The sequence below is a fragment of the Kogia breviceps genome, chromosome 9, assembly GCF_026419965.1.
Source record: "Kogia breviceps isolate mKogBre1 chromosome 9, mKogBre1 haplotype 1, whole genome shotgun sequence".
In the NCBI taxonomy this organism is placed as follows: Eukaryota; Metazoa; Chordata; class Mammalia; order Artiodactyla; family Physeteridae; genus Kogia; species Kogia breviceps.
In genome coordinates, this window is record NC_081318.1 from 59,354,734 (window position 1) to 59,370,995 (window position 16,262).

Sequence of the window (16,262 nt, forward strand, 5' to 3'; positions counted from 1 at the left end):
GTCCTTAGGCGCCAATAGGCCTGGGGGCTGCGTGCTCTTGGTCATTGAGTAGTTAACTAGTTAATGTCTTCCACCTGGGGGTTTTAGCGTCTGTAAAACAACTCAGGAAATGTGCATCAGATACTGTTACCTAGGCACTTCACAGAGGAGCTAAAACAGGATATGGGGGAGGGGTCTGTCCCTGGGAAGGCCCCATTCGGTTCTGCTTGGTTACACAATATTATATGTTACAGGTGTGCAATATAGTGATTCACAATTTTTAAAGGTATACTCCATTTACAGTTATAAAATATTGGCTATATTCCCTGTGTTGTACAATATATTCTTGCAGCTTATTTTATACATGATAGTTTATAATATACATGATAGTACCTCTTAATCCCCTACTCCTATAACGCCCCTCCCCCTTCCCTCTCCCCACTGACCACTAATTTCTTCTCTATATCTGTGCGTCTGCTCCTTTGTTATATTCACTAGTTCCTCGTATTTTTTAGATTCCGTATACAAGTGATATCACATAGTCTTTGTGTTTCTCTGTCTGACTTATTTCACTTAGCATATGGAGGATATTTTGTTATCCAGATTTTTAAAAGCTAGGACTTTAAGAAGCAATGTTGTGGAGACAAGCTGAATATATATTTTTTCCTCTGGGAAAAATTAAGGCTAAATCTGTAAGTCTTTGTGCGTAACAGATGGATCTAAGCTTTCTCTATTTCTGTTTAAATAACCTAAAGTAGTTGTCAGGGAGCGAAAGTTGTTCCATGTTGGCATGTCGGCAGGAGCTCTCACAACACTGAAGCTCTTCCGTTTGCAGCCACTTAGGCGAGTCCTACCGGTGGCACGGGTAGACGGATAGACGTCCCCAGCTCCGCTGCTGCCACCAGCCTCTGGGCCGGAGCCACCCGCTCGTCGCGATCCCGGGTGCGGAGGGCCCTCCCGCGGGAGGAGCGCGGGGCGTGGAGGGCGTGGGCCGGGGGCGGGGCGAGCCGCAGACTGGGTGCTCGCAGGGAGCTGTCAGTGTCAGGCTCCTGAGAGGGAGGAAGTGCTGTAGGTCCCGGAGGAGCGTGAGCCGAGCGGCCGGCGCAGCGTGAGACAGCACATCCTGCGCGCGCCGGGCCCGCCGCCCTCGGGAAGCGCAGGAGCGCCGCCGCCGCCGGGGAGCCGTGGCCGCGCTCTCGAGCCTAGTTCTGCTGCCGCCGCCGACCGCGTCCAGGTAAACGGGAGCGGGGGTCGCGCTCCCCGGGCCGCCGCCTCCGCGCCCCTCTTCAACCCTCCCGCCCCCGGGTTGTCGTCTTCTGGAGCCGCTGGGCAGTATAGTGCGGCCGCGGCAGCCGCAGCCGGACCTTGGCCTCGGCCCCCTCCCCAGGCTCCTGCGTGCTCCGCGGCGCCCGAAAGCGCCCCCCTCCCCCGGCAGCGGCAGCCCCTTGCTGCGGCTCTCCCGGCTAAGCCGGGAGGCAAGGGCAGATGAGAAAGAGTGAGTAGTGGTGTCATCACCTTGTGGGCTGGGAGGGGCGTCCCAGTGCGCTCCGCCTCGGTTTTCTCCTGGAGAGCAGAAGGTTAGCGGCAGTGAAATCCGCACCCCTCAGGGCAACCAGATGACGGCCCCCGAGGGAGGGGGGAGGCTGCAGAGGGAGGGGAATGGATGCTGTTTGAGTACATTTTCAGTTGTCTGCAAAGCTCTTAAATGCTGTTGCTATCCGCCAAGCCGAAGGAAGCGAATGTACTTCCAGCAAGGCATTGATTAAACACTCACGCAAGAAGGTGCCAGTTTCTCTCACTGCTGCAAGAAAAAAGTGTGGCTGGGGGATGTGTTTTTGTAAACACCTTCGCGGCCGCGTGCCTCTCCTTCCCCCACTCCCACTACCGCATCGCTCTGGCCTTATAAATCCGTGAGTCGTCATCATAAGGTCAGTGACCCTGGCTACCCTGATGGGAACTGAGTGTGCGAGAGTCTCATGACTTGTAATAAGGATGAACAGAAACCCAGGATCAGGACAGGAAATTACTTAGGAAATTAGAGGCTCAGCAAAATGCAGCAGATGGAATATATTCGTTATCCTGGACTCTCCCACATCTAGGTAAGGGGCAGAACAAGTAGCCAGCCATTTTCTTGCCTGGAATGCCTTTCAAGTGGGCATTGTAGACTTATTGTAGTTCGGGGTTGTGCAAAATTGCTTCCAAATATTCCAGATTAGCAGAAAGCATAACCAACAGGAAGGCATGGTAGCTGCAGAAGACATCATATGGGTAATATTAGCACAGATATGGGTGACTGCCTCTGTATACATTTTCACTGTGGAAATTATAGAGAAACATGTTGATCAGTATTAGTAAATTTGAAATTTGCACTCAGTGCAAGTTTCGGCATGGAAAAAAAGGACCCAAACTCTGCTCTTCTGACTATGTTTCTTAGTAAAATAAAATTATACATTGCTACCACTAAGTCATCAAATGTTCTCTTCATAGGAACCAACTCCCCAATCTTTCTTAAAGTTTGAGGATCCAGTGCTCCAAGAGCCATTTCTTTTAAAAATCTTCTAGCATCATCATTGGTATGTTTAATTAATATAGTTGGGGGCCCAATGCAGGCTTTTTTCAGCCTGTTCAACTCTGGGCCCCATTTTTGGCCCATAACATCTTCCACATCTCTCTTTTTCTTCCCTGTCTCAGGTACTGATGCACCTGCTTCCTCTCTCTTGGACCTCAGGGTTGCTGAGCTTCTGCACAGTGCCCTGGAGGAGAGGGATGGTTCAGCCCCTCCCCACACCCAGCTGTTCCTCCTCTCCTACTAGAAATAAGTCCTGAAGCTTTTTTGGTGTTACAGGTTGATATCATTAGGTCTAATCACCATTAGGGATATGGGCAGAGAAGATAAACTCAACCCACAGAAAAGTGGAGCAGAGTTCTCACAAGTGTTGGTCCCCGTTCCCTAGTTTCTAGTGAACTGAGATAGTAAGAAGACGTCATCAGGCATTTCTCATCATGTTTCATGTCTAAGAGGGGGCTCTGTGAACTTTGTTCCCACCCCTCCTACTTCCCCAAATATTCCTTCCAGAGTCTACATTTAATAAATGAGACTTTTCCTTGACTCCAGTGCTGAGTCAAGTAATTCTTGGAGGTAAAGCCTGGGTGCTTCTCTGTTCATATTCAAAACAACCATGTAGACGGGTCTTGTAAAATACATGCCAAGTTTTTAAACCCAGCCACGTCTCTTCGCACAGACAAATGTGTACAGGCTTCATCAACAGTTACATCAGTGGGCCACTCATCCTCTCTGGTCACGTTGTTTCCTCTGTCACCTAATAGCATCAAATGTAATGGTCACACACATGCATTGCAAACGTAAGTATATTCTTTCATCACCGTGTTCTCCCTATACTTTGCCCCATCAAATAAAACAAAGGTTGATAATAATATTCCGAGCACTTTAGCAGTGCTCAGTACATTTCCTAAATGTATTGCACTGCCTTTGCTGAATGTATTACATTACCAATACATTTACTAAAATGTACTGAGCACTTGACCAGGCATTGCACTTTAAACTACTTCTCATGTATTAACTTATTTAATCCTCACAAAAATCTGATGAGGTAGATATTATTTGTAATCCTATTTGACAGGCAAGGAAACTAAGACACAAGGATGTCAAGTAACTTTCTGAAAATCGCTCGGCTAATAAGTTGTAGAGCCAGGATTTGAACCTGGGCAATCTGACTTTACTCTTCTATAGGACATTTTATATTGGTTAATTTTCATATATTGAATACCAGGCTCTTATGTCATCTCATTTCAATCCCTATATTAATCTTATGAAGTAGACATTATTATCCATATTTTACAGATGATGAAAAACTGAGTTAAGTGATATACTTAATACACAGCAGAGGGAGGATTCAAATCAGGTCTGACTCTAAAACCAGTAGTCATCCATTTTAGCTAGCGTCCCCTGTGAGAAACAAAAAAGCTGAGCTTGTCTGTTTCTTTTGGGCTTGTTGCCCATTTTCCTTGTGAGCCATTGCTATTTCTTTTAAGCCTTAAGTGTAGCCATAATTTTTTGCCAGTTGATTGGTAGGTGTGGATGATATGGCAAAACCAACATAGGACCATAGCTCTTTTGAAGTCAGATATTGCCTTCGTTCTGTCTCCTTAATGAAACTAGTAATTCCCCATAATGCTTTGTGGATCTCAAATACCATGTAAATAGTTGTTCCATTGATCAGGGATCCCTTTTACTAGAAACTGTTGCGTCTTCTACATTCCCTAGAAAATGTGAGAAAGTATGTTCTTTTGGGGACTTTGCTGGGACCGTGAACTTCTAGGGTTCACTTCTTTTGAGGATTAACTAAAGTTAACTCCACTCTCATTACTCAGAAATTTATAAACCATTGTCCAGGTCCATGTAAAAAATGAGTCCTCTTGACTGGGAGCTCTTCGTTAGTACCCAGGACTTGTTTCCTTTGCTTCTCTGCAGGAAGCCTGGTACCAGACTATCAGCGTGAAGCTTACATTGTAACATAGACACCATTACCCAGGTGCCAGCTGAGGAGCCACATGTTTATAAAGCATCTCCTGAGTCTTTGTTTAGAGGAGTCTTCTTAAGCAGGAGTCATAGGCACCATGGAGGGGGCAGGTGTATGAGAGTTTTCGGGTGGTCATTGAACCCGATATAATTGATGCAAAATTTTATGCATTTGTGCTAAATGCAGTTTTCTAGGGAAAGACTGGGTATTTGTGACTAAAAAGAGATTAAGAACCACTGGTTCAAGTGCACTGTTTAGGAAGGGGGAGGAGCAGAGGCCATTCTGCTGAAATGTGCTGGAAACAAGGCAAACTATCCTGATAGAACCAGCCAAGAAAAAATGTTCTTGGCTATCAGGACATTGCTGGCATTTCACTACAGAGACATGCTAGAGTGCTCAGGTCCAAGTACAACATATACTAATGCATGCTGCAACCAAGTGAGGTCTCCAGGACCTCAGGCAGCCCTAGCACTGCTCACCATTCACTAGGCACTTACCCTTTTCACAGTTAGGGTTCATCGAATCTTCCCAACATCCCTGTAAGGCTGACATTTTTATCTGCATTTGACAAACAAGGAATCAGATGATTGGAAACATTAAGCCACTCGGTCAAGGCCACATGAGGCCAGTTAGTAGGAGGGCTGGATTTCAAATGTAGGTTGGCCAGAGTCCAAAGCCTGTTTATTCTCTTCCCAACATATTTCATTGTTTCTCTATGTGGGACGCCAAAAAGTACTGTTTAGTGTAGCTTTTTATTGTGGCAGGATGGAGAGTTCCTCAAGAACACTCTCACATGCTGATAGGAAAAGCCTAAATGTGTTATCAAAGGGGAACAAGAAAATTAGACATTTCTCAGCGTGGCAGAGGATAAGTGAGCCTCGCTTTCCTTTGAGGTGTGTGCTCATGCCCCACACATTTGATTCTCAGGTGTGCCCAGGTATCTCGCTGAGCAGCAAATGCGTAGCAGTCTACAACCAAGCCCAGAGAGTTGATTGGTTGATTTTGCCGGAGTAGCTGCAAGACTTTATTCGTTGCAAAAATGAACTTACTTCAAAGCTGAGTTGTAAGCTGTGTGGTGTTCTGAGGCTTACTTGATATAGTGGCTTCGTTGTGATCTGGAACACTAACTTGGTACTTAATCCTGGGGGGACCTCTGTTTACCAGATGACCTACATGCCCTTTAGTTTTCAGTTCGTGTCAATCTAGCGATCCTTCCCCATTGTTTCATTTTTGGGTACAGACCAGCTAATGCCATCAGTGTGGCAAACACATAAATCAGAAATTTATGTAAGAGTCAAGAGCATTCTTTATAATAAAAATGAGTCTCAGGCACTGTAGAGGATGACTGCCTTTGATCAGCAGATTGGCCTGGGAACAGCCACCAGTGTGCTTCATTATGCTTCAACCTTTTTTCTCTCCTGTAACCTCTAAAGGTTTTTAAAAAGTTTACTGCTCCCTCACCCCCACACATTTTAGGTTGGCATCTAACATTTTTATTGTAAGTTTAAAGAATCACAATGAATGTAATTTCCAGAATATTGTAAACTTTGACATTTAAAAATAAAACAATGACATCATTCTTTGAATCCAAATGAAAATCTAAGTGCTATACCAACCTCTATTTAAAAAGTACCTGAAGAAGCTCTTCAGCAAAAGGGTATTTTTATACCTTGTGGTCAAGCATCACAGTAAGATTTGGGCTTCCTTTTTTTCCCCCTGGTAATGGAGGTGGGAAAGGAGGCCCTGAATGATCGTACAGCCACAGGTGTGTTCTCTGGTTGGTCAGTTTTTGGAAAGCCTACAGATGGAAGTTCCGGATCTCGAAATTACGATGTTATTAGCTCATAATAACATTCCTGCATGCTCTTTAGAAAGCCTCATGGATGCCAGTGGCACACAATGCCAGTTTGAAGAGCACATATTTATCTAGCACGGGTGCTGTGTGTTACAGGTCACTGTGGGGCCCGTGCTGGGAGTCAGGTCCATGACCTTCGTCTGTGTGGCTCAAACTCAAGGTGGCAGGGCCAGAAAGAACAGCAGAGCCACGGGTCCCATCTCTTGCCCTCAGGCAGGTGACTGTATGGATAGTTGTCTTCCTTCTATTTAGTGATTTACAGGAAGAGATCTGCCCATTCCAGTGTTTTTAGATCACTGGTTCTCAGCCAGGAGTGATTGTCCTTCCCAGGGGACATTTGGCAATGTCTGGAGACATTTTTGGTTATCACATTTGGCGAGAGAGGGTGGCTGTAGGCATCTGTAGTGGGAAGGATCAAGGTGCCACTGGACAGCTTACAATGCACAGAACAGCCAAGGTTAAGAAGCCCTGCTTTAGATGTTCTGGTTTTCTATTGAAATCTTCCCTGCTGTAATTTAAGTCCATTTCTTTGGTCTTCTACAAGATAAGAAGAGCATAACATTTAAAAGGCAGCATAAGGGAAAGGAAAGAAAAAGCCTGATATTCCACTGACTGCCTGTGTGAGCCTCAGTTTCTTCATCTGTGAAATGGGGATAACAATGCTTGGCTTGCGAAATTATTGTAAGGATTGCAGATGATGAGAGTACTGGGTCCAGTATGTGGTACATGCTCAATGCGTGGAAGATACTTTTTATCATTCAACAGCCATGGTATCACTCTCTAGCCTTCTCTTCTCAGGGACTTGTGTGATCTTGCCCTGCTTTGAACCAAAGGTATGCTTTTAAAAAATGAATTATGCTATGTACCTGCCTCCTTCCACTTCAAGACACTAGGCTCCCTGAGGCATCGTTTGTATCTTTTAGCAGAGGGTCTTAAACGTGGTAGATCTCAATGAGCTTTGTTGACCTGAAATATTAGCCAGAATAAATCCCACTTAATTTTCCTTTTATTATAAGATTTAATTCTTTCCCCCTTGGATTATTTTAATGTGTTTAGTAAAACATTCACTTCCTTAAATGTAGCTGCTATTGCACGTCTGGACCCAATATGAACGTCTGGACCCAATATGAACGTGGGCTTGGTAATGCCTAGAATTCTGGAAGCCTTGCCTTCCTGAATCAGGATCACATTGAACATTTCTGCTGGGGGAAGGGCAGTCTTGAGGAAGATAATCTTTCATTCTAGAAGTGACGGGTAGGATGGTTTGAGTCTTGTGTTTTCCTTTATGAGTCCCTTGGTCTAATTCTTTTGATCTGACTTTGATCTGACACTCTCTGAGCAGGGCAGTACTTGGGTTCCTTTCTGGGAGGGGGAGGGGAAATTCTGATTCATTTGTCAGATTTCTATTTTATGCTGATATCTAGAGTGAAACCAAAAGTAACCCATGTATTTTAAATAGCTCTAATGAATAAATGATGACAATATTTTATATCCTTTGTCTACAGTTTCCCTTGTAGGATATGGATTTTCCCGCTCTAACTTGAAATAGTACCCATTTCTTTGTTTGACAAGCTGGAGGTTTTAGTAATTGAAATGGAATGAAGTCCTCTCCTTTTGAAAGTAGTTTAGATCCTGTTGTGCACATATGTAAGCCTTTAAAAGTTGATCAAGTTGTTGAATGTTATAGTGGGCCCATGTGGAGAGGAAGATCATGGGATTCTGTCTCAGAATCAGCTTGTGGGATTTTAGTAGTTGCTGGGTTTGGGTGGCTGAAAGGGTAGAAGGCCCTGTGGGGAATGTGTGTTTTGACAGTGTCCCCTTTTAAAATGAAGCGTGTCTCCTGTTTCACCATCCCCCCCATTAGTATCAAAATAGCAAGGGGTTGTGGGAATTGGTGTGTATTTTGTGGGAGAAAGAATAACAGAAAACTTCTCTGCTTGTTTCCTTGAAAAGTGTGACTTTGTTCACTTTCAGAAGGTATAGGTTACCACTGGCACCGAAAGAGGATCCTCTGTCTTTGAATGTTTTCAGGCTCAGAGGAAAGTGAGAGTCTATTTACCTAAGTTAAAATGCCAAACTAAATCTCTCAATGCAAATATGGACCACCCAGGGACTTTGTAAAGGCCAGGTTTGGGGTTTTGAATACAGATTTTCCTGCTTCCTCTTTTAAGCTTTTTAATATTTTTCGAATGCTGCTGAAAAGTAATTGGCATATCAAGCAAGGATGAAATCTCATATCTTTTGCCATGAACTTTAAAGGGGGGAATTGTACTCATTTCCTTTGAGAGCCCTTTGTTTTTCAAAATAAAGAAGTATGAATTACTAAAATTTGAAGGCCAAGTTGTAGATTTCAGTTTAAAGTAGATAGAAAAGTTGGGTTACAAAACAGTTATAGGAGAGGAGAAGGATAGTCTCTTCAAATGTTCCCTTTCCCAAGTACACTGTGCCTAGACAGAGCCATTTACCTCAGTAAACTGGGTAGAACTTTGCTTTGGGGGATGGGCGAGGGTATTGGAAACATCACCTCAGTTAAAAAACAAAACTCAACTGAGTAAATTTTAAAAATCTTATTGGTTTTTTTTCAGCAAAATATGAATTGGGTAGCACCCCATCTAGCAGATAGAAAGGAGCTCTGAAGAGCTTTACAAAATGAAAGACCTTTGTAGGCAGAAGGGGGCAAGACAAGGAAGTTACTAGCGAAAGAGGGGATTGTTTGTGGCAAGGTCACCTTCCTTTAGGGGATGGCAGGGTCTATGAGGCAGATTACCTGCCTAATGCTGATCCGGATACACTAGTTTAAGTTTCCACTCCCAGGAGAGGTTGAAACTGTAATTAAGTTACGTATTAAGACTCAGTTTGGTGATGTAGGTTAGCACAAGTGACTCTGTTTGGGGCCTGTTGTCTCTCTCTCTCTCTCTTTTTTTTTTTTTTTTTTAATAACAATTCCTGGGCTTCCCTGGTGGCGCAGTGGTTGAGAGTCCGCCTGCCGATGCAGGAGACGCGGGTTCGTGCCCCGGTCCGGGAGGATCCCACGTGCCGTGGAGCGGCTGGGCCCCTGCGCCATGGCCGCGGAGCCTGCGCGTCCGGAGCCTGTGCTCCTCAATGGCAGAGGCCACAACAGTGAGAGGCCCGCGAACCGCCAAAACAAACAAACAAACAAACAATTCCTGCCTTTTGATCAGACTCAGCTTTACTGAGAGATGTGATCAAAATTTAACGCATTAGCGCCACTCCCAGCTACTGCTCTGAAGTTCTCATGTTTTTTTTTTTTTCCTCATCCTCTCTGTGGTATTCACAGGTCACAACTTGAAGTTCACATTTTTACATCGGTCATTTTCTTTGCTTCTTTTCTGAAATTCCCGTCTTAGAGAAATCATTTACTTGGTGGTTGGCTGCTGTGAACATGCATTTAAAGCTTTTGTGGGAATACATCGTGCCAGGGAGATTACTATGATTGTTATAAACAGGACGATTCCCAATATCTGGAGTGCACTTCAGAGCCATGGTCTTCAAGACCCAACTGATCAAAATCTATTAAGTCAAAGAAAGACCCCGTTGAAGTAGTCACTTTCTTAAGCCAACTGACTTGCTCAGTGATCTTTTATAGCTGAGTTTCAACTTCCCTAGAAGTGTTAATATGGGTACAACAGGTGGTGTTGACCATAGCACAGACACCTAGTTCAGCTAAAAGACAATCAAGGGCTATCCTATTATCAGGATCAACCTTGGCCAGAGAGTCTAAGGATTTTTCTTGGGCAGCTCTTGCTTTAGAAGTGGATTCTGCAATGTTTTCAAGAGTTAAGGAGAGATTCTTAATCATAGCTTCATTTGTACTCACTCTGAACCAGGGAAGTAGGGACCTGCCAACAGAAGCAAATCCAGAATCATGAGCACCTTCTGGTAGGTCTTTTTAACTCAATGATGTAAATTCAGGGGAGGTGACCAATGAGCTGTGTCAGTCTGTGAACAGTTAGGTTACCTAAGAGGCATTGCCCAGTTTTAGGCCAGCCATCCAGACACTCGTAGGCCCAAGGAGAATAATAACCACTACAGACAAAGGTAAATCCTGAGGGGGCACAAACCGCTCCCGCTAATGTGGCACTCTCGATGAATTCATTCCAAGGGATTGTTGCATTTACCCATTCAAGACAAGGGTCAGTTAGGTTTCCGGTGCATTTGGGAGGTAAATCTCCTAACCTGAAATAAAAAGTTGCTCTAAATTCCTTGCAAAAATGGGTGCTGCTGGTGAGATCTTTTCATGATTAGGGTAAGATCTGATTTAGATCATCATAAGAATGTGAGTGTGCAAATGTACTACAGTTTGTGTAGGTGTTTGTGTCTAATTGGTCAAGTAGAGTTATCAATGGAGAAAGTTGAAACAAGCACTGGCTATAAAAGTTGGACTCTGTAAGTGCCTTCTAAGGGGAGTCAATTATATTTTGTGGTGACGTTGGGAATAGAAGAATAGTTGGTCACAGAGAGGGCTAGGGGGTCTCTAGCATCATGGAGAGATCAGAGATTTTGATGACAAATGCAACAGTCTGAAAGATTATCCCCCTTCACAATGGTCTGGAAGATAACAGATGATGGCGTTATCTTGCCAGGCCAATGCCAGAGTGAAGCAAAGAGGGAAGAAGAAAGGGGTTTATGTTTAAAGTATGAAGTCTTGATCTGGTGTTTGGTAGAAGCAGTCTACCTTGATGTTGGCTACTTCTCTTCCTAGTCAATTTGATTTGCTGGTCTCCAGTGTTTGTATAGGACCAGATATCAGGTGGAGCCTTCTTAAGCTTTGAGATATGTACACAGGGTTCAATGCCTTTTAGTTTTGCAGTGGTGTCAGCAGTCGAGAGCACTTGGTAAGATCCCTTCCAACTGAGTTCAAGAGCTGTCTTCCTCTGATGATGTTTCCAGAATACCCAGTCACCAGGCTCCATACTGTGGCCAACAGGATTCTTTGAATTGGGATCTGGGAGAGCTTTTTTAAATCTGTCGGTGATAAGCTTCAGCATAAGACATTAAAGACTTGCAATAGCTGGTCATGTTAATGTGAAATAACAAGGGATCAACAGAAAATTTGTACACAATAGACATTGGTCTGCTGGTGACTATCTCATGTGCAGTAAGTTTATGTTTCCCAAAAGGGGTACTGCGAATAGTCAGCAAAACCAGAGTCAATACCTTAGGCCAAGGGACTCTAACAATTTGAGCAAGTTTGGAGGTTTTGAATTTGAGGATCTATTACTTCTCTCAGCCTTGCCTGATGATTGAGCATTACAGGGACAGTGACGATTTCAAGAAGTTTACAAGGTTTTGTTAAAGCTTATATGATTTGCCCAGTGAACTGGTTACCTCAGTTGCTGAAGATTGTGGAAGGTACACCTCAAGTGGGAAACACGGTTTCTAACAGTTTCTTTGCCACTGTGAAGGCATCGGCCTTGCAGCAGGGGAAGGCTTCAATCCATCCAGAAAACATACATGCGATAAGAAGAACATATTGATAAGTCATGCTAAGTGGCAGTTGAATGAAGTCCAGCTGCAGGTGTTCAGAGGGTCCAGAGGGAGGAGGTTTGTGGTCTCTGGGAACAGACATAGTTTTTTCAGGATTATGGACCTGACAGGTCAGACATTGGTGGTAAACTGTTTTTATAATTTTATAGAAGGCCCTCCACCAGTGTTTATTCATGATTTCACTCGTCTTAATTGCACCACGGTGGGTGAAGGAATGCAAAAACCGAAAAATGGGGTTTGTCAGGGAGTCAGCAAGAGCCAGGCACCATCTGGGTTTCCTGTAGCCCTGACCGGTCATTGAATTTACAACCATTGTTTGCCCATCGTGATTTCTCTGACTCAGAAGCAGGCTGTTGCCTGTTGCAAGGACATCAGGGTGGCAAAAGTCTGGAACAAGGGCTCTTTTAAAAATATATATATATATTTATTTATTTATTTATTTTGGCTGTGTCGCGTCTTCGTTGCTATGCGCAGGCTTTCCCTCGTTGTGATGAACTGGGGTTGCTCTTCGTTGCGTCGTGCCGCCTTCTCATTGCAATGGCTTCTTGTTGACAGGACGTGGTGTCACAAAATGGGATGTTATTACCTCGAGGTCTTGGGGCTCACTTTCTTCAGGAGGGGTAGTAACGTAGCAGGATTAAGGACCTTATAATGTTTAGAGGCAGTTTAGGTGGTGAAAGCAGAAGGATCTCATAGGAGGTGAGTGTGTTTGCAAAGAAATGTTGAGTCAATTCAGAATTAAGAAGACCTTGGACAATATGTGGAGTTTGTAAATAAATGTCATTTCCTAGGGTTAAATCTGCTGAGGCTTCTGCTAACTCTGCAGCTACAGCCTTAAGGCAGTTGGGATAGGTAAGAGCAACTGCTTCAAATTGTGTGCTGTAATAAGCACTAGGCCTATGCTTACCATGTTCTCGTGTGAGCATTCTCCAGGGCTTGGTTATCTCTTTCATGTACAAATAAGGGGAAAGGTTTTGAAGTTGGGTGGCCCTGGGGCAGGCGGTTCTTGCAGCACTTGTTTTAGTTTGATAAAGGCCTGCTCATGTTTATCTTCCCCAGGAACTGGTTCAAGGACTGAGTTTTTAGTGAGTTCATAGAGCAGGAAAGCCACGAGAGAAAAATTAGGAACCCATAGTCTGCAATAACCAGCCAGGCCTAGGAATCCACAAAGCTGTCGCTTAGGTGTTGGCCTAGGGAATTCTGGGATTAGCTTAATTCCTTTTGGAGGCAGCTGGATTCCTTCAGCGCTTAGATTATGACCTAGGTAATGAGTAGTGTCTAGAGATAATTGTAATTTTCCCTTGGAGACTTTATGTCTTTTTTAGCTAACTGTTGTAGCAAATAAGTGGAATTCTTTATGGATGCCTCTTTGGTAACTGAATATAGCAAAAGGTCATCTATATTCTTACTGTAGAAGGGTCGATTTCCTAGGGACCTGGAAGGTACATAAATTCTGGTGGAGCACTTGGGAAAAAATCAGAAGGGGCCTCAATGAACCCTTGAGGCATGCCTGTCCAGGTATGTTGTTGATTGTTCCAAGTAAAGATGCATAGATAGTGACTGTTGGGTTCCCCAGGGACTCTGAAGAAGACAAAGCTCCACAACGTGAACGATCTTGAGTCTGATGGAACTTGAGACAAAGGATTTTGGGGAATGGAACAACTGGAAAATGGGGAATCTTGTTAATAGCTCTCAACTCCTGGACAAATCTCCATCCCCACCCATTAGGTTTTGGGACTGATAAGACCAGGTGTTACAAGGGCTGGTACAGGGAATGGTTAGCCCCTGTGTGAATTGGTCTTCTATTATTGGTATGAAGCCTTGTGTGGTCTTAGGCTTTAATGAATATTGAGGCAGTTTAGGAAGAGGTTTAGTTATGTTTCTCCGAATTTTTATAGGCTCTGCACTTCTTATTTTCCCAGTGTCAGTGTTAGAGGTAGCCCACAGATTTTCAGGCACCTCAATTAAGTTAGAGGTCTTTTGCTGGAATTCTTCCTCTTCTGTATCAAGGACAGATTGTAAAGAACATAGAAGATCAGGTTCCGTTTAGTCAGGACATTCTAAGATGAGGTCTCCATTAGAAGCAAAATGTATAAGCCCTTTTAATTAATTAATTTATTATTATTTTTGCGGTACACGGGGCTCTCAGTGTCGTGGCCTCTCCCGTGGCAGAGCACAGCCTCCGGAAGCGCAGGCTCAGCGGCCATGACTCACGGGCCCAGTCGCTCCGCGGCATGTGAGATCTTCCCGGACCGGGGCACGAACCCGCGTCCCCTGTATCGGCAGGCGGACTCTCAGCCGCTGCGCCACCAGGGAAGCCCTAGCCCCTTTAATTTAGAAAGGAGATTGCTACCTAATAGATTGACTACAGCTGTATCACATAGCAAAAAGGAATGTTTTTCAGTGAAAGGTCCCAGAGTCATTTGTACTGATTGAGATAGAATTTTATTAGATACCCACTGTGGAAACTTCTTTTTCACTCCAAGGCATTTGTTGTCCTCTGGGGTTTAAAGTAGAGAGTGTAGCTCTGGTGTCTATCACAATTTGGCAAGGTTTCCCATTAAATTTTAATTTCCCCTTGGCTATGTAAAGGAATTACTGGTGGCAGTTTACCAGAGAATCTGTCGGAGTCCTGTCAACTCTTGGAGGGGCCCATATGAGGGCTCCCCTTTGGGGGAAGATGTGAGAGAATTTAAGTTGATGTTGAAGAATTTTTACAGGATCAATGAGAGCAATCTTTTTTCCAGTACCCCAGTTGATTACAATTGAGACATGGATCCCAAGGCCAATGTTTTGATGACGGACCCTCTTGGAGGGTGCAGTGTGGGAGGCCCAGGTATTATTTTAGGTCTCTGGCCTTGGAACTGTTGTAATTGTAAAGGCTAATAGTTTGGCAGACTTTTGTTTACGGTCTTATTAGTCCTTTCAAAGTGCTCAGCAGTGGTCATGAGTTCAGTCAAACCAGTGGCCTCCTGTCCTATTTTCTGCCTTTTTATCAATCTGCTAATCTCAGGAGATAATCCATTTACAAGTTGGGCAACTAGAGCAGGTTGGGTGACATCATATATTGTATGGAACCCAGGATGCCTTAGGAAGAGAGCTTCCAGTTGGGTTTTGAAGTCGGCCACAGATTCATTTTTTGTTTGCATGTATGAATAACAGACCAATCATCGTGGGCAAGGAAGACTAGGAATGGCTATTAGAAGATCAGCTGCATTTTGCAAGCTTTTTCTGCTCCGTAAGGGGACTGTGATGAAGATTGAGGATCTTGAATATCATCAGTCGGGTTACGCCATCCTGCTTCTTGCATACAATTTTGGGCTTCCCCAGGTCCTACCAGCATGTGCACGAGCTGATAAAGATCTGGCAGCCCCAGATCATAGGCTCCAATGAGGACTCTAAATACTTCAGAAAACTTTCGGGGATCCTCCGTGGGTTTAGGAAATTCTTTAATTATGGTCCTTAGCTTGGTCTTTGTCCGAGGAGTGAAAGATACCTGGGGAAGATCTCCTGCAGCCTTGGATGGGTGGTTTATTTTAAAAGGTGACTCCAGGGTGGAAAGGCAGTTTAGATAGAGAATTAGAATGAGTACTCAGGTAAAGGTGGATAGAGGGAGAGGTAGGGGTTACGTGTCTTACTGTCTTTTAGGTACCTCTTGCATCTTTATTAATTTTTAATTAGACTTACGAATTTTTTTTTTTTTTTTTTTTTTTTTTTTTTTTTGTGGTACGTGGGCCTCTCACTGTTGTGGCCTCTCCCGTTGCGGAGCACAGGCTCCGGATGCGCAGGCTCAGCGGCCATGGCTCACGGGCCCAGCCACTCCGCGGCAGGTGGGATCTTCCCAGACCGGGGCACGAACCTGTATCCCCTGCATCAGCAGGCGGACTCTCAACCACTGCGCCACCAGGGAAGCCCTGCAATGAATTTTTTAATGATGCTGTTTTGGAATCTAGAAGCTTTTTGGAAGCTTCTGCATACCAATTAAAATAGATATCCCATTCTGTTTGTTGATTTGGGAACTCTTGCTTTCAAATGTACTTCTTAAATGAACAGTCAATCTAATTGGAACATTTCCTATCATGGCCATTGTAATTCTAGGTTGTTTTTAGTAAGATTTTGCAGTTTTTGTAGATATATACAGTTTCCAGGACTATAGTTCTTAGAGAAAATGAGCAGGTGTGCCAGAAGGTGACATGCTCAACTCTGGAACTTAAAGATCCCATTTTTTTTTTTTTTTAAAGGTAGGTAGGTCTTGGGTCTCTCCAAGCCGAATTACTACCTAAGAGGGATGTGCTGGTAGACCGGGGATTGTGTGGTGGTTTACAATGTACCTTGTTGGATGAAAATTTTCTTGGGTTTTGTGGGTGACCTAGTGTCAG

The 16,262-nt window shown here is 44.1% G+C and overlaps 1 protein-coding gene across 7 annotated transcripts in view; it reads left to right on the forward strand.

Moving 5' to 3' along the window:
- The first annotated feature begins 821 nt into the window (after positions 1-821).
- Positions 822-16,262, forward strand: part of DYNC1I1 (dynein cytoplasmic 1 intermediate chain 1) — a 340,222-nt gene continuing 324,781 nt past the window's right edge. For 2 of the 7 annotated variants that reach the window (XM_059074836.2, XM_059074840.2), the window contains exon 1: positions 888-1,213. The gene's annotated coding sequence lies outside the window, so the exon portion shown is untranslated. Of the gene's footprint in view, positions 1,475-16,262 lie in introns of all 7 variants that reach the window. The other 5 variants (XM_059074839.2, XM_059074842.2, XM_067042542.1 and 2 more) reach the window with 5 other exon arrangements.